General features: G+C 33.8%; 1 protein-coding gene across 2 annotated transcripts in view; it reads left to right on the forward strand.

Annotated features, from left to right (window-relative positions):
- Positions 1-25,902, forward strand: part of LOC116342762 (zwei Ig domain protein zig-8-like) — a 70,309-nt gene that overhangs the window by 10,964 nt on the left and 33,443 nt on the right. The gene's annotated exons all lie outside the window — the stretch shown is intronic.

The raw sequence follows: 25,902 nt of genomic DNA on the forward strand, positions 1-25,902 counted from the left end.
GCCATTTCCATTCTTCATGAATCTCATCAACGTATGTGGTGTTGCAGCATTTGTTCTTTACAACACAAGTCACGATATCACGCATGAACAGTATGCATTTCAACGCAAGACATTTTTGATCGAATTGTATGAAGGTTTAGTTTACGATCATATCTCACGGCGAACAGCGCGTGGCATGAATGCATATAATCAGTTGGCTTTCAAAGAAGTTCGTGAGTATTTGATGGGTCAAGAGGAACAAGAAGCGCCAGTTACACCACGACAACGACGTGCATGTCATTTATGTCCAAGTTCAATCAATCGTAAAACCAAAACATGTTGCGACAAATGCAATAAAAATGTATGCGGCGAACATTCGAAAATCACTGTTGTGTGTGCAAAATGCGAGAAAAAAACGCTCTCATGTAAATTCAAATGATGATTCAAATTAATTATTTTCTTGAAATCTTTTCAATTTTTAACTTTCAAACCTTTTTCAATGTTTTTATTTTAAAAAAATGCAAAAATTTGAAAAAATGTGTGATTTTGTTTTGGTTTTTGTTTGATTTCCCTGTATTTTGTATGAACGGTCTAATAGACCGTAACTATACTATATTGTTTTTATTTCGAACTATACCTAGGAGGGTTAAAAAATTCACATCACATTCAATGACTATAAAATGATAACTCCATTACAAGTTTTTTTTCTAAAAATTATTGTATTTTTTTCTGAAAAATAATAACATCTGTTTTGAACTATTGATTCTGTGAAATGTTTATTTTTCAAACCCTGTTAATAACAATATTATTTAATGAAGAGATGAAGATAAATTGTATTTTTGATACTATAGTATAATCTATATAGATATTTGTATATTTTAATGCAATAAATGTCAGCATGACATTCGAAATTAATTGTAAATTGATAATTCATCTAATCTATTTGAATATTTACAATTTTTACTTTCTTTAACGAGAATATATTTCTCATCTTTCGTACAGTTCATAGTTAAATGTTATGAAACGTAGTCAAAAATTAAAATTATAGTAACCAAAAGCAGACATCACATACAATTGCATGAGAGAAAAAACTACGGTTTTTTGGTTATAAAACACTTACGTTGGTACAATAATTATAACAATCACTTCTATTATTTTATCAAAAATAGCGTGCTATTTCTTTTCATTTCAAATGAATATTCAGCCCAATATATTGTCTGTTTTGGACTTCATTCAAGTAAAATCAATTGATTTCGGAAAAAAATCTAGACGCAAACGCATTGTGTTCACAGAAATCGTTTGGGGAAACTAAATGAGTCGAAAAATTGCAAATGTAGCAAATCGATTCCGTGATTTGTCTTTGCTGTGTGTTTCAACAATGATTTGCGGTTGATGTTCATCGAATTGTTCGCTTAACTTAACTGCAAAACTGGAAATTCAGGTCCTGATGGCAAATGAATTGTGAAACTTGGCGTTACATACGCATTCATCCTCTCTTTCAAAGACGAGGTATAGAAAGAAAAAAGCACAAAATTACAGTTCCATCCATGATTTAGTATAATTTGGTAACAAATCGTTTTTGGCATGAATTTTAGATTGCAACTCATGTATTTGTACATAATTAAAGAAGCCTATAGCATATAGGCTGCTTGCGGCCGAAATGTTGTGATGAGAGCATTACATCCAGCTGAGAGTAATTTGCAACTATTTTTCCTATTTTGCTTTCTCTCTTCGTCAATCAACAATTTTTTTGATGCAAGGGGCTAAAATTGGATAATTGATAACATTTTTTTTCCGTTTTTCATCCCTCAAAAGACGAAATTGAATTTCCTTGTAATGAATAGTAAACGATTTTCCATTTTCCGGACACAACCATACAAATGCTGTTTTTCACATATTTGTGGGAATGACGCATTGTATTTACGTTGACTATACCCCGCCGTTTTTTCATCTGGATTTGAATCTCAGCACTCACTGTGCTCACTCTTCGGATGGTGGAAAAAATTTGTGCAAAGTCATTGTGTATAAATTTATTTATTCCTTTCTATGTGGAGCACATCATGAAATCGGCTTCCTGTGCTTACAATTTGCTTTTGTATGCGCACACTTTACGCCCACAAATATACTATTCAGAAAATATTTTATTCAAAATTTCTCCAGTGGTTTATTCACTGCCTACAATAGTCCCGCCGACTGAATTTTCAGCTGGCTGTGCAAGCTATTGCATGCTATAACATATAAATTTAATAGAATGTTAATTTCTCTATATCTATATCAGGACATTCTTTTTCGAAATGAAACATTGTCGCAGCTGAAAGTCCTATACCCTATCGCAAACTATGAATCAAATCTTGATTTGCTCTATTTGATTTAAAGCAGTAAGTTCCGACAGGGGAGGGGAGGTTTTCCACCCTCGGGGTCATTGAAAATTCTTTCAATTTGCTTACCGGATTTTGGAAATCACATTCCTTTTGAAATACGACCCAGGACACTACTGGATTTGAAGTGAAATTATCCGCCTCGTGCTGACACATATGCATTCAATTGAAAGTCCATTCAAAAATACAATTAGTTTGGAAGATTCGGATATAAATCGATATTATACATTGCTTATGAAAAATAAATTTAATTCCATTTCCGAATGAGCGGATACGGTTTCACAACCGCAGACTAAAGAGGAATGTATACCACATTAAATTACATGATATTCCAATGTTCATGTTAATATTAGCATTGTTTCTGAACGTACTAATTGATGACCATAATAAAACATTCAACAATTGCATTTTGACATGGTCGACAGCACCTGAGAACAATCTCCAATTTGAATACACCATTGTGTGTTTCATGTTTGTGCAAATGAATAAAATATATGTGCATCGTTGAATTTGAGCATAAGAGTAAAACTTTATAATGGCATTGATTAAAATGTATGTGTGAAAAGAGGGCCTCTTTCACACAAACCATGGATCCATTGTTTCTAATTTTTTTTTGTTTCACTTCTGCAATTTTGTACGAGAGGCGCAAAAAGTTTGCTGTTATGCAGGCGTAATGTACATATCACCGATGTGCAGGCAGGCAAACACGGGCGGTGTACACACACATCAAAAACCCTTCGATACACAAACTGTGCTGTGTACAAGCGAGACCAAAGCAAATCAGGCACAAATGTACACATCGAATGTGTTTAAGGACAATGATAAAGTTTCAAGCAATTAAATTTGTTCTCTCTTTTTTTCGAGCAATTTACTACTACATTTGGTTTGACTGCAAGGAATGTAACAGTCTTCTGTTTGGTATTGCGATGTGAACATTCATGCGAAACTCACACAATGTGTGTGTATTTTACAATGTTTGAGTTGGCTTAAAAAAATTCATTTCGACTTTTTGTGTGGTTGCTATTTTCCAATGCATTTTTATGCTCAATTTAATCCAATTTTGCATCTTGGTCACATTTACATGTGTGTTTGTTGAAATGCCGAAATAGTTTTTTTTCGTTCAATGTTTACCAAATTTTCGTATGTTTGCTAAGTACTGACCTAGTATTTCGACCAAATAAAATTCAACATTCTTCTGTCACCATGGATTATTCTTTTTTTGTGTTTTTCAAAAGAATATATTTTAAATATGGGGACGAATGGATGCATTCAATGTGCATAATCTGTTGCTAAGGTGAGCTGACTTTTAGATGGTACAATTGACGCTAATGTAATTCAGTTGCTGAATTCATACTCTCTGAGGGAAAACGTTTCGTATTGAAAATGTTGTTGATGTTGCTGTTGTCGTCAATTTACCGTCAACATTAATGTGATATTTGGTTAACATGTTGCTATTGCAAACGCAACAAATTTTCAAATGACAAGAAATTACAAAAAAGGCATATAATTTGTCATTAAAAGTTTGGACAGTGTGCTAACTTTTTATTTGAATTTTGCATCGTCTGCATGTCTGAACAAATAGAAATAATCAGAGCAATACTGTTGGGAATACTAAAATTAAATTTTCTGCCAATTTTTTTTCTCTCCCGTCATTGCTTGCAACAAAGTTATCCATTCATTACGCAACATGGCTAGGAGGTTCAATATAATTGAATATAACAAGAATTTTTTTTAAACCATGTCGTTTGGATTAATCAGCACTGTTTAATGCACGCAAATCACCATTTTTCCACCGAAGTTTTTTTCAACACTTCAGCATATAATCAGAAAATATTTTTGTTGTTGTTGAAAAAAGACATTCAATTTGCATTTGAATCTTTTTGACCTATATTTCGACATTGTAATCAAATAGAAATAGCAACGGGATCACACTGTTACATGACCTGCTGAGAGCGAGATGGAGAAGGAAAGAGAGGGATAGAGATTGAGATTGTCATAGGAAACCACACATAGAACGGCGAAACATTGTAAATGTAACTAGTTTGAATCAATGCCAAATCCCATGCATATGTCACTATAAATTTTATAAAAATGCCTATTTTTGGCATAGCGGGTGGTCGAATAGAGATATTCATCGTAAAATATTGGGTCGTTTGTCTATGTTAGAGTTTATTGAAAAAAATAAGCATTCACTTAGAGCAATTTTTGCATAGCCCAAAAGACTGAAACTACCAACAAACACGAGGAAGAAAAAAATATTGTCAAATTGAGAATTTTATGTGCATGCCGAGAGGTTTGTTCGCATACACAACACTTTGGCTATAACATCAACTGTGATGCAGAGCGTGTGGGTGTTAAATGAGGAGAGAAAACAGCGACTATGCAAAAATGCCATTTCTCACTCTACATTTATCATCCAGAACGATTAATGGAACTTGTATGCCTCCAATATACGTTGTGTACCAAAGTCATCACGATTCATCGAACGCTGCCAACGCCATAGCTCATATAGCAGGAATGGGCAGGCAGGTGTGTTTGTTTGATGTTTGCTTCAAATAGTGTACCGAGTTGGTATGTTATGCGTGTAAAAAATGTGAGACGTAGATGTGTGATGTGTGGAGCGTACTTTATCATAATAAATACACATGTTTTGAGCACATGATTGAATGGAGTATACCGTATTCATGGGCATCGTGTACATCTTGGTTTCGATGTATGCATCGCCCATGGCCAGCGTGTAAGCAAAATAGTACGTGATGACACAGTGTGTTTTCATTCCATTTCGAAACGGCGTAACAATTCAAGTGCCCCTTACTCTATTACGTAAACCCGCAAGTGTGAAATAGCAAACAAATGTAGAAATTGATTACGTTCATAATGTACACTTCTAATCCCAAGCTTCAATATTGATGAATTGAATGCTACTTTTGGAATGCCCGGCCAAAACGATCAGTATTGCTTGGCTCATGAAATTTATGAAGAAATTGAACGAAAACGAAGAACCAAAATAAATAATGCCACACATTGCATGATCCCAGGTCTTGAAATTGGATAATTTGGAAAATCATTTTCCTTCTCTCGCGCAATATATCAAGGGTTGAGCCACATGCAGTCTTCATACCAATTTGTGTATGTGTCAAAACAAAATAAAAACGAACATGACGAAAGCACGTAATGTTTTCGGCCATTGTTTTCCCGTTTTTAAGTGAAGTGAAATTTAGAAGAAGATGAAAATGGAATCACACATAAAAAAGGTCCAACGAAGAGTCCATAAAGCGTAAAGTTACGAGGCACTTTGGCTGTTGTGCTTCGATAACCTTCGATTCCATCAAAATCAGATAAAATTCATTGAGAGACATAACATATCGACGAAGCGAATGTTAAATGTGTTCTAGAAAAAGGCGAAAAAACGAAAGAGAAAAAAAAAACAGAATAAAACTTTGCAAAATAGCAATTCGTAAAGTACAAAAGTAAAGTTTTCTTTTTACCCCAATAAAAGTCAACTAAAGTAAATCACTAGCGATCAGAACTCGTGCGGATTCTATTTTGTTTTTGTTACTCTTCTGCATCTGCATTGCTCTTAAGCTTTATATTTCGGATTTATATGTCCCAATTTTTATTCTCTCAGGGCCTTTTCTTCGAATCTGTCTACAGTTAATATTCAACGCCGTCATGCTTTTTCATGCGTTGATTTCTTTATCGTGGCAAAAATGAAATGTATTTTGGAGTGTCGCAAATATATTCACAACACCAGTGCTTAGATTGTGAAGCGACAAACGCGCATTCCCATTATATTAAGGGCAATGGTATATAACATTTGATAGGTATTACCCAATCTTTGATTTCCATCCATTTCGATAGAGAGTCAAAAATGCCATTTTACTTGATGTGCCATGAAACCTGGCACGATTTGCAATTGTGTTTCATTCATGGAAGCATATCAACAAATAAGTGACGGTAGACGACTTTATAGCTAATTTAGCCAAGATTTAACATAGCGTCTATCACCACTGTTATACCATCAATATGTAATTTTCGATAGAAAGCACACAAAAAAATGTATGTACAACGGAATCGGGTCGTTTTAACGTTTACGGTGAAAATTCGATTCGCGCGAATCATGGCATGCCAACGGAAAGCGCTTCTCGAAAAGATAACAGCGAAAAAATGATGTTGCCGATATCTTAAGTAGCGAATAGATAGAATCTCAAAAAAGAGAACTTGAGTTATTTTATATTTTGTTTTTACCATCATCCATTGCCTTTGTTTTCGTTTCATCGAATTTAATCTTACAAAGTTACAAAACAATCGCAGAAGAAGAAAGTTTTTCTTCTTTCAATTGTCAAAGTACACATCAGCTAAATGTGAAGAAAAAATTTGTAAGTTTCTTTTCATGGCAATTCTTATTTCTTCTTTTTTTACTTTTAGTCGAATTTTTCTTTTAAATGCGCTACTGCAGTTTTATTTATAGCAAAAGTCAGCTTTTCATTGTTTCACATTTGAACTCAGTTTTATGTCGTCATTTGAACGCTTTAGTTGTTTCAACTTTTCTATTTTGTACAGTTTTACACAGGCATTGTAATTTAAGTTTTGCGCATCAAAATTACAAATGTGACTGAAATGCCGTCGAAAATTTAATGCACTATATAAGCATTTCAGCCATTTCTTACTTGGAAAACGGAAGATACATTTTTGCCCCAAAGAAATCTTTTCTGTTGTTGTTGTTGCAAGACCTAGTTTTTCTTTGATTTCAAGACATTTACGTTTGTTTGTGCTAAGAAAGTGCCATGCCGCATTGAAGATTCAGTTGTTTGAATTCATACATAAAACTTTTTTTTGCTGTCATGGCCGCGTTTGAATAAACAGAAAGTAACTTTGTCTATTTGCTGGCTGTATTCATTCGTTGAACGTAATGTAATCTGAGCTAAGCACTCGAAATTCCCATAAACAAAGTGTCTCGAAGCCTGCCATCAGCTGGGGCAAATATTGGGCACGTAGTGAATGAGGTCGATATTTGCCTATTTATTTGCAAACACACATACACACATACAATTTACTAGTTGTGTAAATAAAATAACGGCAGAAAAAATACGTCAAAAGCGTACATCTTCTTTTATCGGGGTGCACAAAAACTACCAAGAGTTTTTAGAACATTTACAAAAAAAAAACGACGCTCAAACTTTATGATAAATGTTCGTAAGTGCTAAGCATCTATCCCTCAGCGTTATATATATGTATAAGCAAATATTGTGCGCCTTACGGGATATGGACAATATTTCATATTTTATAATTTATTTATTTGTTCTTTGCCTACGTGCTTGCGTTTGTTTGGCGTTTTGTTTATGTGTTTATTCGGTAGAATATTGTCGTAGTTCGTTGGAGTTCATTTTATGCTCAGATTTATTTACTTGAACTGCTTTTGTATGGTGTTTTTTCGCTTTAGTTTACTCTTCTCGTAAATGTATGTGGTTGTGTGCTTTTTTTCCTCTGTTTGGTTTTAAGATATGCCTTCGGAACTGTGTATTACCTCGTAAATGGGTTATATTGTAGAAGCATCCAGAAACTAGCAATAATTCCATAAAACATAATTAAAGAAAAATAAGCAAACAAGCGAACCCGGAACACATATGTGCTCTGATACACAACTCATGTGATGGAGTGGAAAAGCTAAGCAAATACAGGAACGATAGAGAGTGTATCCAGCAAATTGGTCGATAATCCGTTCTTCGTTTTTGCAGGACTTTATTCGGAAAATCCCAAGAAATATATATGCATAGGCGACACAGCATAAAACCGTCGTTAGTGAATAAGCAAGCAACCACGGATAATGACTATACGACGATGAACAGCGAATTAAATAAAACGGCACCAAAGCGGAAACTCTATCTCTCTCTTTCTCTCTCTGTATGTGTGACACTGTGAAAAAAGAGCAGCAATAAAAAGAGAAAATTTCAAATTTGCTGAGTACATGCAGTGAACAGGTTCAGGCAAATTCACATATGTACACAATGTACACACACTAAAACATGCACACAATTTACATGTGGATATTATTTATATTCGCTGTTAAAATAATATTTTATCAGCTTTCGTAACTAACTCTCCGGTTGATTGTGGGAACTATATGAAAGTTAAACAATACATTATCATGCAAAGAAAATTTGACTGGGTATGTCCTTTATATTCTAGGCCTTTTCATTTCTTTGGAAAAACTTTAAAATGGATTCATATGTAGTGTTGAGAACTAAAAAAAGAGATTTTTATGAGCTTCGAACCCAAATATTTTAATTTAATGAATGGCCAATTCTTCTGAGTTAATAAACAACAAATTTTCGTATTGTTTTTTAGGCAACCATGTCTTTCGATGTTTTTCTTCCATTAGAGTACAACGCTGAAAATTGTTCTTTTTTTAATTTCTTCCGCAACCATAATTCTTCATTTAATTTAGTTCGTGTTTGTACAAATTCGACCGGTCATTTATATCCACATTAAAGCTCTCAAACAATGGGATGTTAATTCACGAGCATGAACCAAATTATTCGACTTGAAGTATATAGATTTTACACAACAATTTTAGAGCATATAATCCTCTAGAGAAACATGTTTGGTAAACGAAATTATTATTTGTTTCGAAGAAGAAAAATGAGAAAATCAATGAAGACATCATAATACTTGATTTGACGTTTCTTTGATGAATACGCATTTTGACATGATTCTTTGCCCCGGAAATGAAAACATTTTTCTCAACTGACATGTACACGGTTGTCGCCCAAGGAACTCGATTTTGATTAATTTGATTAGTTCCCGAGAAAAAAAATATGCTTTCACTTTCTCTCACTCTTTCTGCTCAGAAACATTAGAATTTTCGCCGAATTTCCAATCAAATATCAAAGTAAAATGTAGCTTTTCGTTAAGGAAAACCATAAAGCATGGGAATGTCTCTTTCGTGACAATTGCTCTGGGGAATTTGCATTTACCATAATCGTTTCATAGAATCAAATGTATGTACATGTCGATTCAAAGCAAAAAGAGAAGGAAAGCGCCCACGAGTTGATATATGTAAATTGTCTGAAATTGTTTGGGGTTTTTCATCATATATAATACACAAATGGAGTTAACATACGCGCACTCAAATTCGTCGTCAAAATTTATGACAAAGTCTCAGAACAGCAACGGCTGGCCGCTGGTATGGCGAAGAGAGTCTAGCGTTCAACTTTCGACGTCACTTCTTATTTTTTTGCCTACTGACAAAAACTGTTTAATGCACGATAATACGAATACAAAAAAAAAAGTTACGGTGTATTTATTCATTGAACCGCACGAATTGATTTTCATTACCTCATGGGCTTGAAGAGTAATAGGAAGAGAGAAAAACAAGTTAGACTGGCGAACAACAGCTTTTGCAAATTTGTATCTTGTGTATATTTTGCTTTTATCTGTATATTCTCTCTGGCCTTTGCCTGAAAAGCATAAATATTTCCGAAATGATCATTCATGTGTGTCATATACTCTTATGGATGTATTGTTTCTTTTCAGCACTCATTTCTCCCTCTCTCCATCTCGCTTGTGTCGTCAGATCGTTAAACTGAGTGTTTGTTTCGGGACTTTCTTTTCTGTTTGCCATAGTAAGTTAGCATCTTCATCAAAATATGTACATATGTCAACTTTGGATGTTGTAAAGAGATGATTTGAATGTAGCTTGTTTACTGTGTGTGTTAAAATGTAGCTGAATCGCGTCTATGTTTGTGTTTGCATTTATTTGAGAGATAAAGCTGCGTACACACAGACACTCATGATGTACATCTCCGGGGAAAAGTCATCATGTTATTTTATATACATATATATATGCATTTGGCTATATGGAGTTACCGAACAAAAATCGCGAAGTGAACCTACTGAAAATTTGATCACATCAACTAAATATTTAACAAAGAATAAACGCGCATAATATTTTTTTTTATTACTGCATATTTGCCACGAAACGTTCGGTGTTTCCTTTTGTTCGTGCGCTGTCCTGTGTATACGATGCACGTATTGCGTAATGTATTTTTTAGCTCAGGCTTTTCAACGCTATTGTTTGCTGTGTAATATGTGCTCGAGTCGTTTGCCCCGACTCTATCCGTCCCAACCGACACACCAACTGTTATTGTTGCCACTTCCACTACCGTATTTTTTTTGTGTTTATTCATCGATTTTGTGTTTGGCTTCAATTTGCTTATGCGGCGTACAATTTTATATTGTTTTGCATTTGTTTATGTTTTTTTCCATCTATCTGTATGAGAAATCGTCATGTTTTCAGGCAATTTTTTCTTCACTTCCATGATACATGAACGCACTGCTAGCTGTTTTGTTTTTTGCCCGTCTTTTGCAGTATTACAATACGGTATATGTGAGGTATTCAGCGCAAAAAATGGAAAAATTGCACATATTTCCAACCGAAAAATAAACACACCGAAATGTGTAAGTATATCCGCAGTTATGATGTGAAATTACATTAAAGGAAGCGAAAAAAAGAATGAAAGAGAGACAGAGTCAGCCAAAGTCGACTTTTTATGCCGATCCATTAAGTTTTGATTACAGTAAATTGCCCGGATTTTTTTCCCTCGCCTTACTCATTTACTGCATTTGATATATATTCTCGTCCATTGCGAAATATTTCAGCACACAAATGACAGATCGCAACAAAAAGAAATTTGCCAAACAGTAGATCGATTATTTCTGAAAATCCGCTATAGTATAAAAGAGCTATTTGAACTAGTTCATCATGAGTTAGTACTTTCTACAACCAATCTCTTGTCGACTTTTTTTCCAACTTTTCGGACAGAAAAAAATGTATAGAAAAAAAATCAAATATAAACATTTCAGTTAAATCCAAGAGCTTTCGCATAAGTAAGCATATACAAACACTGTATGAGAAAAAGCGTTGTCTATCATGACCAGACATTAGCCGTGACTGAAAATAATTTAATAGCACAAAATCAGAGGAAATTGACGTTGTGATTTGTTTTTGATGCGAGAGATTAGGATTTTTAAACGAGTTGCCTTCCGAATCACTTGCTATCGATACGTGAGTTGCTTTAATGCAGCGATTATAGTGGATCGTTTCACTTGAAACGCATTTTGTGCGTTTAGAATTTTTATAGTGTCATTGTCAGCACTGTTTAGTGTTTGATACGCAAAAACACACGGTTTTATTTTGAAAGCAATGCCTGCAAAAAAGCCTGCATTGTTTAGTTTATCCAAATATCTCTATTTCGCATAAAGTAAAATTGGAAACTCATGAAATGGCATACAATTCAAAGTAATGTATGAAATTTTCCGAAAAATGAGCCAATGCTGACTTAAAGCCATTTTCGGAATGAAGAACACGCCTCGAAACAATATCATTTGTATATTTTGATATGTTTTGAGCTACATATTTTGTATATGCCAGAATGTGGGCAGAAACCAAAAACATGCACAAAAACACAAAGCAACATTACATTTCAACGATATTCATTCGACAAAGCATGAACAAAGACCATTTGGATTTATTTGGTTTATTTTGAATTCAAAATCCATATGTTTGACAAAAGCATTCCGATGATTTAAATTGACAATCGACAATTTACTAATAATACATTTCCAGTGATTTACCACATTATGGCATTTCTCTCGTAGTAATCTATTTGCGGTGAAAATTTATTGTCAAAACCAAGATTGACAGCGATGTCTGCATGAAAATGTAGTGTTTTAGTATATTCGACCATTTGATATTCGATAAAATTCTTTGATATTTTATATCACTTTTGGTATTTTACGTCGAATTATGTATATTTGATACCACTAAAGCCTGTATCTGGTTTGTTTTTTTTTATTTCACTTGAAATTGCTTTTGCTTGTCGTTTAGAAATGTTTTTATAGTTATCAAAATGCCGGGGTTGAAAGTCAATATCGTTGAGCAATGTGACAGACATATAGCTTTAGTAATTGGTATAAATATGCAACATCGGCCATCAAATGCATATGAACAAAATGCGATCTGGTAAAATATGTTTCGAGATGAACCCCTTTTTTTCTCTCTCTCTCTGCCATAAATCTCATTTATTTTATCCGTGGATTTAAAAACATTTACAAAATTTATGGTAAAACCGGTAGAAATTTCAGATAAAAAATCGATTTGATGTTACATAAAACGAGCCGATGTTTTATTGTGTGTTATTTTATTGGTGAATTTATATTTGCACGCATCACCGCATGTAACATGAGTATCGAATGATAGCGAACGGATAACATTGAGAATGAATTGCGGTGTTCGGATGCGTGTCAACCAGATTTGCCACGCTATTTTGATGGGTAAAAAATCCAACGCATTATTTATTTATTCAGCAAATTTTCTCATCATATATGATTTTTTTTCAACTGATACATGCTTTATCATACCTTTGGCAGGATGACTGATACAAAACCTTGCAACAACAACAAAAAATGAACGGCTTTCTCGTTTAGCACACCGACGAAAACACTTTTTTCTGTGACATAACCATTAAAAAAAATGGTTGAGAACATGTTTGGACATAGCTAAAGATATGAACGCTCATCAAACAAGCATAAAAAAACTCGGATTTACATGGTGGCCATCGTGAATAATTTATATGTAAAATTTAAAAAAAAACATGCATCAATGAGATTGTGCCTAAATAAAATTGCGTTTTTTACATCAAACTTCGAACGAGTTTGAAATAAAAATAAAAATTACGGTCAAAAAAACCGATCTATTTACAGCGTAAAAATGAAATGACACAACACAATATCGACATAGAATATTTCAAAGAGAGAAATATGGATTTAAATATCGAACAAAAAAGTGATTTAGAATATTTTTGGGTGATGATGATAGCTAAAGTTGTTTTCATAGCGGCTGGATCCAAATCGATTAAAATCAATGTAAAATCCTATCGATTTTGTGATACGAATAATATTTTTTATGTCTCTGCACCACGAATGCTGAATGTAACGATTGATGTAAAATATCGGCTCTGAGCTGAACAAAATGAGATGCGGACAACAAATTCAATCCGGGGATTATCTCTAGCGTATCAAATAAATAACAAAAAAAAGAACGAGAAATTTGCTGACGCGATTTTTCTATTTATTACGACTGGATATTGTCCATTGGCGTATTTTCGTTGTGTGCATTTCTCATGCCGAGTACACGCATTTGCTTGTTGAAATCGTTGCAGCTCGTTGTGAAAATGGATATTCTTCTTTTGTTTTTATCATTCCCCATCTACGGGCCAGTGAACAGAAAAAAATATTATTTATGGCTGCATCTGATTCACTGTACGATAAATTCTTGCCCGAATTTTTCATTTGGTCTGCATTTGATGCGTTTTCAACTCGATCTGTTCCGTTTTGGTGATTTTTAATATCCTTTTTCGCTCAAGTATTTTTAGCTTAGCGTCAACGAATTCACTATTCACTGCACCGTTTTCTATTCACATTTTTTTTATCCCTATCTATTTTGGATGTATTTTTTTGTTAAATTTCATTGGCATCACAATGCGAAAAATTTTCAGCCTGATCGGGAAAATTCACTACTATTTAGTATGTCACTCAGGCAAAGCCAAAATGAATGCACGTTGAGAATGTTTTGTACGTGCTTTGGCATTTCGTTCGTTTCGTTTCATTCGGACGCTAGAACAAATCGATATATGTCGGACTGAGCAAAATAATTTATGATTCGAAACGAGATGTTGTTATATTCCGCAAGCATTAAGCCACTATAAATTATAGCAGAGAGAGAGCAAAGTAGGGAGATAGAGAGAAAACAAGTGAAATTGAGCAGCATGCAATTCGACACAGAAAATCAATTGACAAGCAGAAAAATTGAACATCGCTTGTCTTCTGTTGTGTGTCGATGAAATATTGGTTGAAATAAATTGAATTAAACGAAAGCCGGAAAATTAAAACCCACAAAAAAAGAGAGAAAACAAGTGAGAGCGCGAAAGAAGAGTGCATCAGAGATTTAGGTCAACGGTAATATTTTTGGAAAATATTTTTGAGTTGAATTGCACAATGTTTTCCGATGCAGAAGCATGCAGCAAATAAATTCATTCCCTCTCTGTAGCTGATGGAATTGGAATTTTCGAAATTAGGCACATTAACACATTTAATTATTGATTGAAATCATTCAGTAGCAAAGTTTTCAAATTGCATTAAATAAACTTTCTCGGCATTTTCGATCCGGTTAAATTGGAGTAAACTCATTCAATATTTAGCCCCATTTACTTCGTTTGAAAATTGGAAATCAACAAATTAGACAAAATAACACTACTTCAGATAAATAATTAAATAACTACACCAAAAATAGACATGAACACACGTGAATACATGAGTATGTTTGGTTCGGGTTTTTATGCCAATAACTTTGTATTTGGTTGTTAGAGAATTGAATTGAAATGAGTGAATGGAGCAAAAAAAAAAAAATGAAAATGGATTCTGGTTTATCATTTGTTTGGTATTATTTATTTTGATCTGTGACTACCTGTATTTTCCAGTTATCAAAATACAATAGAATCAGCAGAGAAAAACCATGGTTGCAAAAGGATTTCAATTTTATCAGAGATGTTGCCATGTACAGAAAAGAAACACAATTTGAATTTGCGTGCTTTGGAAAAAGTGAAAAAAAAGATGTAACAATTTCGCACGAAATTGAAACATACGATCTGGTATTTGGGGCGAAGGAAAAAAAAAATGATGAAATTCCAAGCTGCGAAGTGTATTCGGTTGCATAAACATATATTAGCATCAAATTGCCTAACCCAATATTAAATCCAACAGCAAGCAATATTTGAAGCATACGCACCCACGCGGAACAAGCTACTTGTGAGATTGAAAAATTCTGCGAAAGCCATTTGAAATTACGTTCAGTGACCAGACGCCGTTCAACTGTTCACATTGCCACCATTTTCATCCATTTTGAGATTACTTTTCACAAAAAAGCATTCGTAGTTAGTAGGACGAACAAAAAATTATTTGATAGAGAATTGAGGGAGACAGCAAAAAAAAAAGAATTGTATGCTGAAAAAGCAGCATAGATGATGGTTGGAAAAAGCTATCGCATTCTTCGCTAAATTTTCAATATTGAATTGAATCGATTTTGTTGAATCTTTTGCCGTTTCCGTTTGGTATTGTGTTTGCGCTAAAAAAAACGTGATGCTTGCTTTTGTTGTTGATTTTTTTGTTTGAACAGTTTCTTGTGAAAGCCACCATTGGTCCCGATGGCATGAAAATGACGCCTGCTACACCAAATACGTCTTTTTTTATTCAGCTTCAGTGTCAATTTTTTTATTGTTGGCCAATCGAAACTTATATTGATTGATTTGTACGCAAATTGTCACGGTTTTCACTTTATATGGAATGTTCAATATTTTTATTTATTACAAAGAATTGAGTACGCGATATTCAATTGTGCGAGTCTATTCGACTGAAATTGAGACACTCATAATTTATTTGTTATTCATACCCTGACTTCTAAAAAGTAGAAATGAGTATTTTAAATGTGGAATAAACGCAATTGCTTTGAATTGGATTTCATTGAATATGCTCTTACCGATAATTGCTTATGAAAATGGGTCTCATAAATGGTAAATTCAATGCTTCAATACACAGCCACTTTATATTTTGCAAATCGTATCATTTTCACAATTTCAATTCTTGTGGTGTTTTACATTCATTACATATCATTATTGCCTTTGAGTACCGTATGGTAGCATCAAAACCACACCGAATTGTTCTATTTAAAGGATATTTGTGATAAGCTGCTTTACGAATATTATTGCGAAATAAAAGCACAACATATTCACCCAATTGTCTTTGGGTAGTAGTAGTATGCTTAGCTCATGTGGTTTTCAGCATTGTTACTTTGACAAAAAGGAATACAAACCACTTGAACCCATTGAAAATCCATTTAATTAGATTGGAAATAAACTGTGACAATTGAATCTTTTGAGCAAACATTTTGAATTGCACTGAACATATGTATCTGTGCGCGCGCGCCTGTGTGTGTGTGAAGCCACATCTGATTCAATGAGCTTTATGCATTATGTAGTAAGTGTTGAAAAAGCATGCTCAAGCATGTGTACAACTTACACTTATTTCATATAGCATTGTAATTGATGCCATTATGTTGACGTAAGTAATTCATTCTGCAATTTGATTTATGTCTTCATTTTTTTCATCCTTTCGCACTACGTATCTTCAACACATGTTTCTTTTTTCATTTGATCGCTTTTGTTCCATTTATATTTTATTGATTGTATACTTAAGCCATTTGAACATACAACCATTCGACATGTTCTATTATGTAAATGCATAATGTAGAAGAAAAAAAAAAGATTATTTGGAGCATGTCTTATCGATTCAGTTGAATCTGGATGGGGGTAACAAAAGAAAAAAAAACGGCGGCAATAATTTCCCGCTTTGCTCATTACATTTTTCCTTTCATTAATCAAACCAACATGGCTTCAATGCTTGTTAGCCGCTCTCCGTTCAATACTCTTAACCATCAATTACTAGATTCAGTCGCACCTTTGACGTTGGAACTGACGATGACTTGGTCGTCATCAATGTAGTTGGATATATTGCGCCCACTGCTGCCTTTGACAATATAATTTTTGTTTACGTTCTTCAATTTCATCAAAATGTTACGTTTCACTCTATGTTTGTGTACATTCTGCCAATTTGGCAACATCATTAGTGAGCATAGTAAATCGGTGTTAGTAGCGTGCGTTTGTAAGCGGCAACCGTTTAATCGCATAAACCTACTCACTTTCGAGTTTTTCTTCATCGAATTTTTCTTCGAATTTTTCTATGTATTTTTTTGACCACCAGTGTCTACATTCCTTTCATTCGTCATTATTATTTTTTATATTCGACATAGTTGCCGATGTTATGTGTATACATACATTCGGTCATCCATTAGATGGTAATTCTAGCTCCTTCTTCTTATTTCTTTTGCGTAATACAAAATGGCCACCATTAAACTTTGTGTGTGCCAGTAGCCAAAATTCAACAACAAACAAAATACAACGTAAACAAACTATGTAAATGCAACTTTCCATAATTTTTTACGATTATGATTATGGCCAAAAATATGTATTCACACAGGAGCAAAAGAAGAAAGTGAAAAAAAAAAATTCTCGCATCAGTTTTGGCAATGGCAGTTCCAAAACTGAAAGGAATTATATTAAATTTATACGCTGTTTGGTGGTTTCTTTTCAAGCGAAAAAAATTTACACCATAATGAGTGTTCGCCTGGAAGTCATTCAACGTTTGAACGCAAAAAAACAAGAGTTCCTGATTTGGCTGTGTGGTGTGTATGTTCAAAGCGGGAAATTTTATCGTTTTCACTTTCATCTCCCCTTCACTACGCGTTGCCTAATATTGGCACCGCAGCCAAAACACAAGCGTTGATTATGAATTCTCATTTATTTCAGAAATGATCCAAAATGACAGCAACACACTTACACTGTACACAGCTACACTTAATTCACACAAATAAATAAGTGAATATGTCAATTTTAAGCGACACGTTGCGTGCGCTCGCGCTCATTCGCTCACTCATTTACTTCCTTAGTCGGTTGTTCGTTCAGTGGGCCGAGAAAAGAGATCGGTCGAAGCGTTTGCAAATGGTTATTGGTGTGATGGGAGAAATCGCTCCGATAAAACTTAATTGTCTGTATAGTTTGTGTAATCGCTCAGCGGCAAACGATGTTTATTATTTGTGCCTGAATTCATGGAATTATGAACATTAAAGGGCGCTGCTAAACAGCCCGTAGTTAATACACACAGACACCACTGTATATACATTTGTTTACAATTGCAAACGAAATGCGGAAATAATATTGGTATAACTTGTTTTTTTTTTTGTTTCTTACAAAAAATGCCAGTAATTTTCTACAGAAAACATTAATGCATGCGTCTCGGATCAAAATTCCATTGAATTTGGCGCTTCATTACAATGCTTACATACGTATACAGAAACAACAACACCATTTGCGATTAATTTTTCATATTTGGCAATTTGTGATCGCTTTTTCGGTCGGAAAAATCCTTGGTTTTTGTTTTCATTTTCGTTTATTGTTATTAGAAATCATAAAAAATAAGGACCCAAAATAAATCCATTTGCCGATAGACTATGTATTCTAATGCTTTAGCAATGGAAATCTCGAATGGGAATGTTTTTATTTTTGTTTTGCTTGAAAATTACAAAATATTTGTAGTCCATGACTTGAATCGATAAATGCGTGAGCATTATTTATTAACCAGCATTTTCTTCCATTACATTCAATCGTCGCTTTCGCCCGGGAACGATTATAAATTTTATTTTTATAGTTTTATAACACGATATAGTCGTAGCATGCTACATACTGGATGAAAACCAAATCGTTAAAATGGCTCAAAAGCAGAAAAACCACAAAAATATAGTGAAAATTGAGTAAAAGCAAATTGTAATTATCGTTTGTGTGCGACACCAAAATAGTCACAGCAACAGCATATAAAAACTTCATCAAACGCAAATTGTATGTAAAACTATCATCTACATGAAATCAAATTCACTATATATAAATTTCTTCAAACTAATTTCAATTTTCAGTCCCTGCTGTGCTGTATATCCGTTTCGAAATTGATGTGTGTCTCAACTTTCAAGCACATTCAATTCATTCTTGAAGTTGCTCCTTTCTGCGTTGGGATTAGAAATTGTTTATGCCTGTTGTGAGTGATTCTTGACGCAATTCCCCGTTCGATACTTTTTCGTATACACTTTTGAAAAAGGAAGCAGTGAATTTGGAATTTGTTGAATATATGATTGATAGTTTGAATGGATTTTGGCATACGCATTCAATGTAAAAGCGATTGTATAAAAAGATTGACTTTGCTCAAACATTCGTGCAACAAAGTGTGTGTGTGTGTGCATTGAAGCGTTTCTCGTCAGTCAATTTATCGTTTTTTCTTTTCAATTTTCTTTCTTTCTCCATGACAGAAAGTGTGTTTCATTCACATGCATCAGTACACAAACATTGTTTTTTTTTTCACCACATGCTGAACCAATCAACTTTCATACACGAACCAATCAACTTTGAAATAAAACAGTAACAAAGAACAACCAAACAAACCAATTACCGTTCTCCATTGATTTAAACTGACCCATTCGCCAAAGCCTGTCTATTTGTTAGGTTCTCTTTTGACGCTTGCAATTTATGTGGATGAAATGAGGTTTGTGTCACGCAAAAAGCACATTTAGAATATATAATCCATGGGTTTGTTTGTGTTCCATATTTTGAATTAAGAGAAGAGAAACGAAACTTTGCAAATATTTTAGAGAGTTTTGATCTTGGCTATATGCTCGGCAAGATTAGATGCAATAAATTACCGAGCTATAAACCATGGTAGATTTGAATGTAGAAACGCAAGCGCAATTGCGGTTCCTATTAACTCATATACCCATTAATTTCATCCACACATGCACTTACGACTGGACGGAAAAATATGAAACATACATCAATTTAAATAGAAAACAAATTATAAATTTATCTACGAGATAAAAGTACTTTTTCGCATTTGTTCACCACAACTGGAGAGCGCTGCTATTTGGTTAATGTAAAACTTTTTTTTCCATACATTCCGGAGCCTATTTGTTACTACTGCGTTAGATTTTCACCATTAAGTGTTTAATTTATTATTATGGTTATTTCTATGCCATTCTCTGTAAATCAAAGAGATTCATGAATTTATCCGATTTTGATGGTAATTGTAGTGTTGGGAATTTCATGCTTACAACTGTCGAATCGATATAAATATTTAGAATATTAATCGCTTCTAATCAAATAAATGTTCATGACATATTTCCGGTCACATAATAACATGTTTGTTTAAATTTTGTTATATTTAGAGCATCGAATGAGTATTGAATTAGTGTATAAATGAAAATTATTCCAAATTTCATTTATTTACAGTTTATGAACACAACACTCATTTGAATAAATAATAATATGATGAGATTTATCGAATTCCATCCGTTCGAGTATAGCTTTTAATTATTATTCAGTGTTTTGCCTCATAAAATTGAAATGTTATTAAAATTAACGTCAGAAAAATAATGAAATCCATTGCCAATGGGGTATTTTCAAATGAATATCGGTTGTGTATTTATCAAGTTGAATAAATAACATTTCAATGCATGTGTATAATTCCGAAGTTCTGGGAAATTTCCTTTTGAAAGTTGAGAGATTACTTTGATCAATGTGCCAGGTAACGAGTTCAATCGAAAACTCCATCTTGAAGCCTCGCGTGAAAATGTCTCTATTTCAATTCAAAAGCATGACTAAACAAACATACAAATCGGCAATTTTATATGAGAATTGGTAAAAAAATCATTCAGTCAATCGATCACCAATGAAAGGTGTTTACTCACTCGATTGCATGTGTTCAAACATATAAGTCTTTCACATTGTGTCTTTGTTGTTGTGGATTATTTTCTCTTTTGTTTTTGTTTGCCGTTCAGCATTTCTTTGGAAAATGACAAAGAAAACTTCACATGAAGTTGACACATAAAAGAAATATAAAGTATTTATTGGCATTTCTTTCTTTTATAAAAAAGAGTAAAAAAATATTCAGTTTTTTCACATTTGAATCAACGAGTTTCAATCGAAAACAATCTTCAATTTTTTTATTTTGAAATGGAAAAAACACATGCTATAAATACTCTTGACCTGGAAATGTAATTTAAGCAGAAATCAAATCCACTCAAAAACCGCCCACAGCTTTCACTTTCTTGCATCGATTTGATTTCAATTTCTTTTTTTCAAACTGATGAAATCGATTTAAGTGAGTTTCTTGTTGTGTAACTGAATCATGTCAATAAAAATGAAATGTTTTTTCGATGTTTGTCATCCTGAAAAACAGAGACTTACGAAAAAGAGACCAGAAAAAAAGTTTGACACTTTTTACTTCGTCGTACTTGTTGTTTTTTAATCATAGACTCAGGATAATCGAAAAAAGATTTGGTTTCGGTGGTATGGTACTTGGTACGCAATAATTTATTAATATCAAAAAAAAAATCCGTCCCCAAAAAGACAATTTATTTCCGCTTCATCGGAAGGAAAAAAGTAAAAATATAAACACCCACGACCAGCTGAAATTTGAGGTGATTCATTGACATCCCAATTTCAAATGTTTCTAAAAACAATGACGAACGAAGTTTTTCTTTCTTTCACCCACCCACTCAATCTCTCTTTCCTATCTATCTAGTGAATCAAATTAACAATTAAATTAAGGCGGTCGATAGTAAAAAAAAAATCAAATTTTCGTTTAAACTTATGATGTGACAAGTACCTTTAAGCCAAAAGTTGAATGTCTGTAAAACGCAAAATATTTTAGAGAAGTCGATAAAATAACGAAATGAGCGTTTACAACTATTCAGTTCTTCGAGAATAAAATTCAACCTGAAGCAATTTTGCTAGCTGCAATTTAGCACGTAACATGGCTAACCACATTTGGGTGCGTCGCACTTAGTAAACCTGTGCAAAGTGTAAACTAAATGAATACCTGGATATTTTGAATCCAATTTTTGACCTCTTGAAATTGCGAAGGCAAAATGCAATTGCGAAATACGGTAATAAATTGAAATTTTCCGCATCGTTACAGTTGACAGACGAATCGCGTAGAAGGCAAGCAAATGCAATGCAAACAGCCCGTAGGTATGGTATTTTCTTTTATATCTCAGTTCGTGTAAGCGAGACGTATGTAATTAAATTACATCAAATGCAACGAAAATCTACGGGCAAAAGTAAATGATTTAGTTTTTGGGTTATGTTTTTCCATTTTTATTCCTCTTCGTCCCACGAACCGTATCATTTCAATGTTTGCGCACATTTTCCGAACCGCCATAGCCATCGTCCGAAAATTGTAGTGAAGTGAGCATATTTGAAGGCAGCCTCGATCGCACTTTTTTCAACGTGCAAAAGTTATGGCATGAATAATTGAAATTCCAAAAATGACTGCAACGTGAAAATATCACATTTTGCGAGCAGATACCTTCTTCTTCATTCGGTTTATTTATAATTCAAATTAAATATGAAAATGCTGGATTTTCATCTAGAGCAGTTTCACTTTTTTTTCTCATTCGACCAATTCAAAGAGTACAGTTGGTTCCATTTAGTCTCTTTTTCCGTTTGCGCGGTATGAAATGTGCACTTTTTTTTCCTGAAGTCATGAAACGTACAAAATTATTCTCATATGAACATTAAAAGCGAGCAAAAGCGAACAAAAAATCTGATTCAATGTCTATGAATACGAAAAGTATTTCGTTTTCATCTCCAATTCAACTTTATTATTCAGCCAACGTTTCTTCTGCTGCAAACCAGGAAAAATACACACGCCATTTGCATGGCATTTGGTATATATTGCTACATTGGTTTGAAGCTCGTTACATGCTTGTCTTTATATAATATCTTGTTGAATCATCTCCGAGAGAAAGAGAGAGAGAGAGAAGAGTAGAGCGAGATAGAGAAGTGGAAAGTAAAAAAAACAACAAGGAATCACAAAATGAATAGCAGACCACGTTGCTGTGAATGCTATGGGTGAAAAATCAATTCCCGCAGCGTAAAAATATTAAAATAATGTATTCGGTTACAAAAATTTATCTTTCGTTGCACGAAAATTTATTTCCAGTATCACAAGTACATAAAAAAGCCAAACTTTCTTTTGCATCACGATGAAACATTTGCCAACATGCCGCGTCAACGAATCATAAAAACCTTTCAGAATATTGAAATTTTTCCTGCGAATTTGGTACCTTTACCTAAGCTTTACCTAAAATAAAACTTCCATATGTTTTGTTTGTGTGATACAAGATTGAAAGGTAAAACAAATCACTGAGCCACATAGCAATAACCGAAAAGCACACAGACACATTTTTAGCAACATTGATGGTGTAACGAAACCACAGATGTGTGTGAAGGAAATATTTTGTTTAGACATTTATATCAATTGAATGGGGACTATCATCTGGGACTTTTCATATGCAACGAGAAATTCGTTTTTAACCACTTCATTGCAATCTTTTTTCCTTTCTATTCATTCAAATCCGCTGGTCTTTGTCATGGTTATGCCCTTACCCACTTTTTTTTCCTTTTCGAGGTTATACATTCGTTTCTTTCATCCTCGTCCATTTGAAAACAGAATGAAAATCCGAAGAAGAATGAAAGAGAGAAAAAAAGTCAATTGAATGTTTATTATTCATTCAGCACTGAACCAAATGTAAAATTTCGATTGCACTTCTGTGTTTACATTTACTTCGAATGACTGATTTTATCATGGAAAGCATTTCGGATAATTTGGTTCGGATTAGTTCAATTCATGAACCTTAAATGTAAAATGTTCTCACAACAAAGAAAATGTGAGCAATTCAGTCAACTGAACAATACGGTACATATAAAGTATACATAACTGACGTAATGTAATATGTACGTTACCTTCGAACCACCTGACAGTAAACTCTGTGAACAGTAATTTCAGTTTAAAAAAACAACAAACACACATACACATCAACCGATACAATTTATGGACGATGAATAGAGCATGGACGACCTATGTGTGAACCAGCAACAATGCTGAAATCATCGCGTAGCAAATGTTAAACTGTAAAGTTAGCCAAAATTGCTTTTTGTCGCATCGGTTGCAAACAATGTTTTTCAAACCAAAATTAGACGATATTGCGTTGATTTTGCATATTTATTGTTTCATTTATTGCATAGCATTGGTGTAATGTTATTATCTTTGCATCACGATACGATAATTTACCATGAAAAACATTGAATGGGCTTTGTCCATTTGGTCCATCTAAATATGCGACTAATTTCATGTTCGCTGATGGGACGTTTGTTTTCGCATTTTAAGCGTCCACATGTTTACGCAAATTTATGCAATTAGGGTAAAAAGTGCGTCTACCGATGCATCCATATGCAAAAGGTGTACTAAAAGTTCCCGGAAAAATTAAATTAAAATACAGACCGATTGTTTGCTTTCGTTGAATATACGAAACCATCGTGATCCGTCGAATATGCCAAAAATCTAATTTAAATTTTAAATCTATTAAATCAGTGCGGAAAATTGGCATAATCTACCATTCGAACCGGAAGCCTTTTGGAAAAATTGTTTTCGACTCAATGTGATGTCGTTATTATCGTTGTTTCGTTGTGACTCGCTGGCAAATCCATTCATTTATCACACAGGATGTATGTGTTCGTTTAATGTCGTCGATTTTCCCTTCAAAAATAAGCTCCGCAGCTTATATATTCGGCATATGGATGGCTTGTGTAATTCTCTAACGACCATAACAAGGTTTCTGCTGGGTTCGACATGGTTTATTTGGTTTCAAATCATTCGGTCATTTTTAATAATTCGAGTTTAAACGAAATCTGTGGTTGGATCGACCACACGAAAACCTATTTTCAATCTCCCTTCTCTGTGTATGTCTCTACGGTTACCATGCTGTGTTTGGAACCAACACGTGTACAATGAGTTTATTATTTGTTGCGAAACTCACTTAGCAGATAATTTTTGTTACATTAAACAACTGAGTGTATGGCCGCAGGTAATTAGAATCTCCGTACACTTTGTAGTACACACACAGAGAATATGGTATTCGTTATAGTCATTGTGAAATCTCTTTGATTTTGAGATGGCTTGACGAACTGTGTCTTTTTATCAAACGAATTTTTAATCGCTTGATTCGCAACGAATAAATGCTTATGTACAATCCCATACACATTAAACATGTTTCCTACCAAATGATCACAACAAATCCCTGCTACATATAGCGTATTATGGCTACGGGAAAAATATCCACATAAAAAGTTTTTATGGCACGAAAAATGTCACCAGAACCGGAAGACGCACAAACAAATAAAGAAAGGAGAAAAGACCAATCCAACAAAGTTCAAAAAAGACACGATACATGCCTGCATGTCTTTTTACGACCAACTCAGCGCAACATTATTATAAAACAATGTCCTTGACGAACCGTTAACGGTATATAAAATAACAACATCAACGAACAAAACAGCTAAATAACATTCTGATCAGATTTTTATTCCATTATATTATTATAATGGGTTTTCGCGTTCGGTTTTTTTGTTCCCTTTTATTTGTTTCGTGTTGCTTGCTTTTCTTTTGTCTTAACAAAACATGCAACTAGCGGCTAATAATTATACAAATAGTCATGCAAAAGTCGAACAAAATAAAATAAAAGCGATTGAGGAAAAAAATACACACACACACAGTTAAGCATGAGATTTAACGGCGACACACGAATTCTTTCTTTTGTTCAACTTTTGGTTATAGTTATTTGTCGGGCTGGAGTGAATTCTGTTAATTTTATTTGCGAAATGTTGCTATCCACTCAATTTTGTGGCCGGACTATGCTCTTTTGCACGTTAAAGAATTAAATCCGTTCGCCTGGCATTGTCTACAGTTTGTGTGTTTTTTTTCTTTTTCTGTT

Source organism: Contarinia nasturtii, unplaced genomic scaffold, assembly GCF_009176525.2.
Source record: "Contarinia nasturtii isolate CC-2019 unplaced genomic scaffold, AAFC_CNas_1.1 Cnas_scaffold_928, whole genome shotgun sequence".
NCBI classification, from domain to species: domain Eukaryota; kingdom Metazoa; phylum Arthropoda; class Insecta; order Diptera; family Cecidomyiidae; genus Contarinia; species Contarinia nasturtii.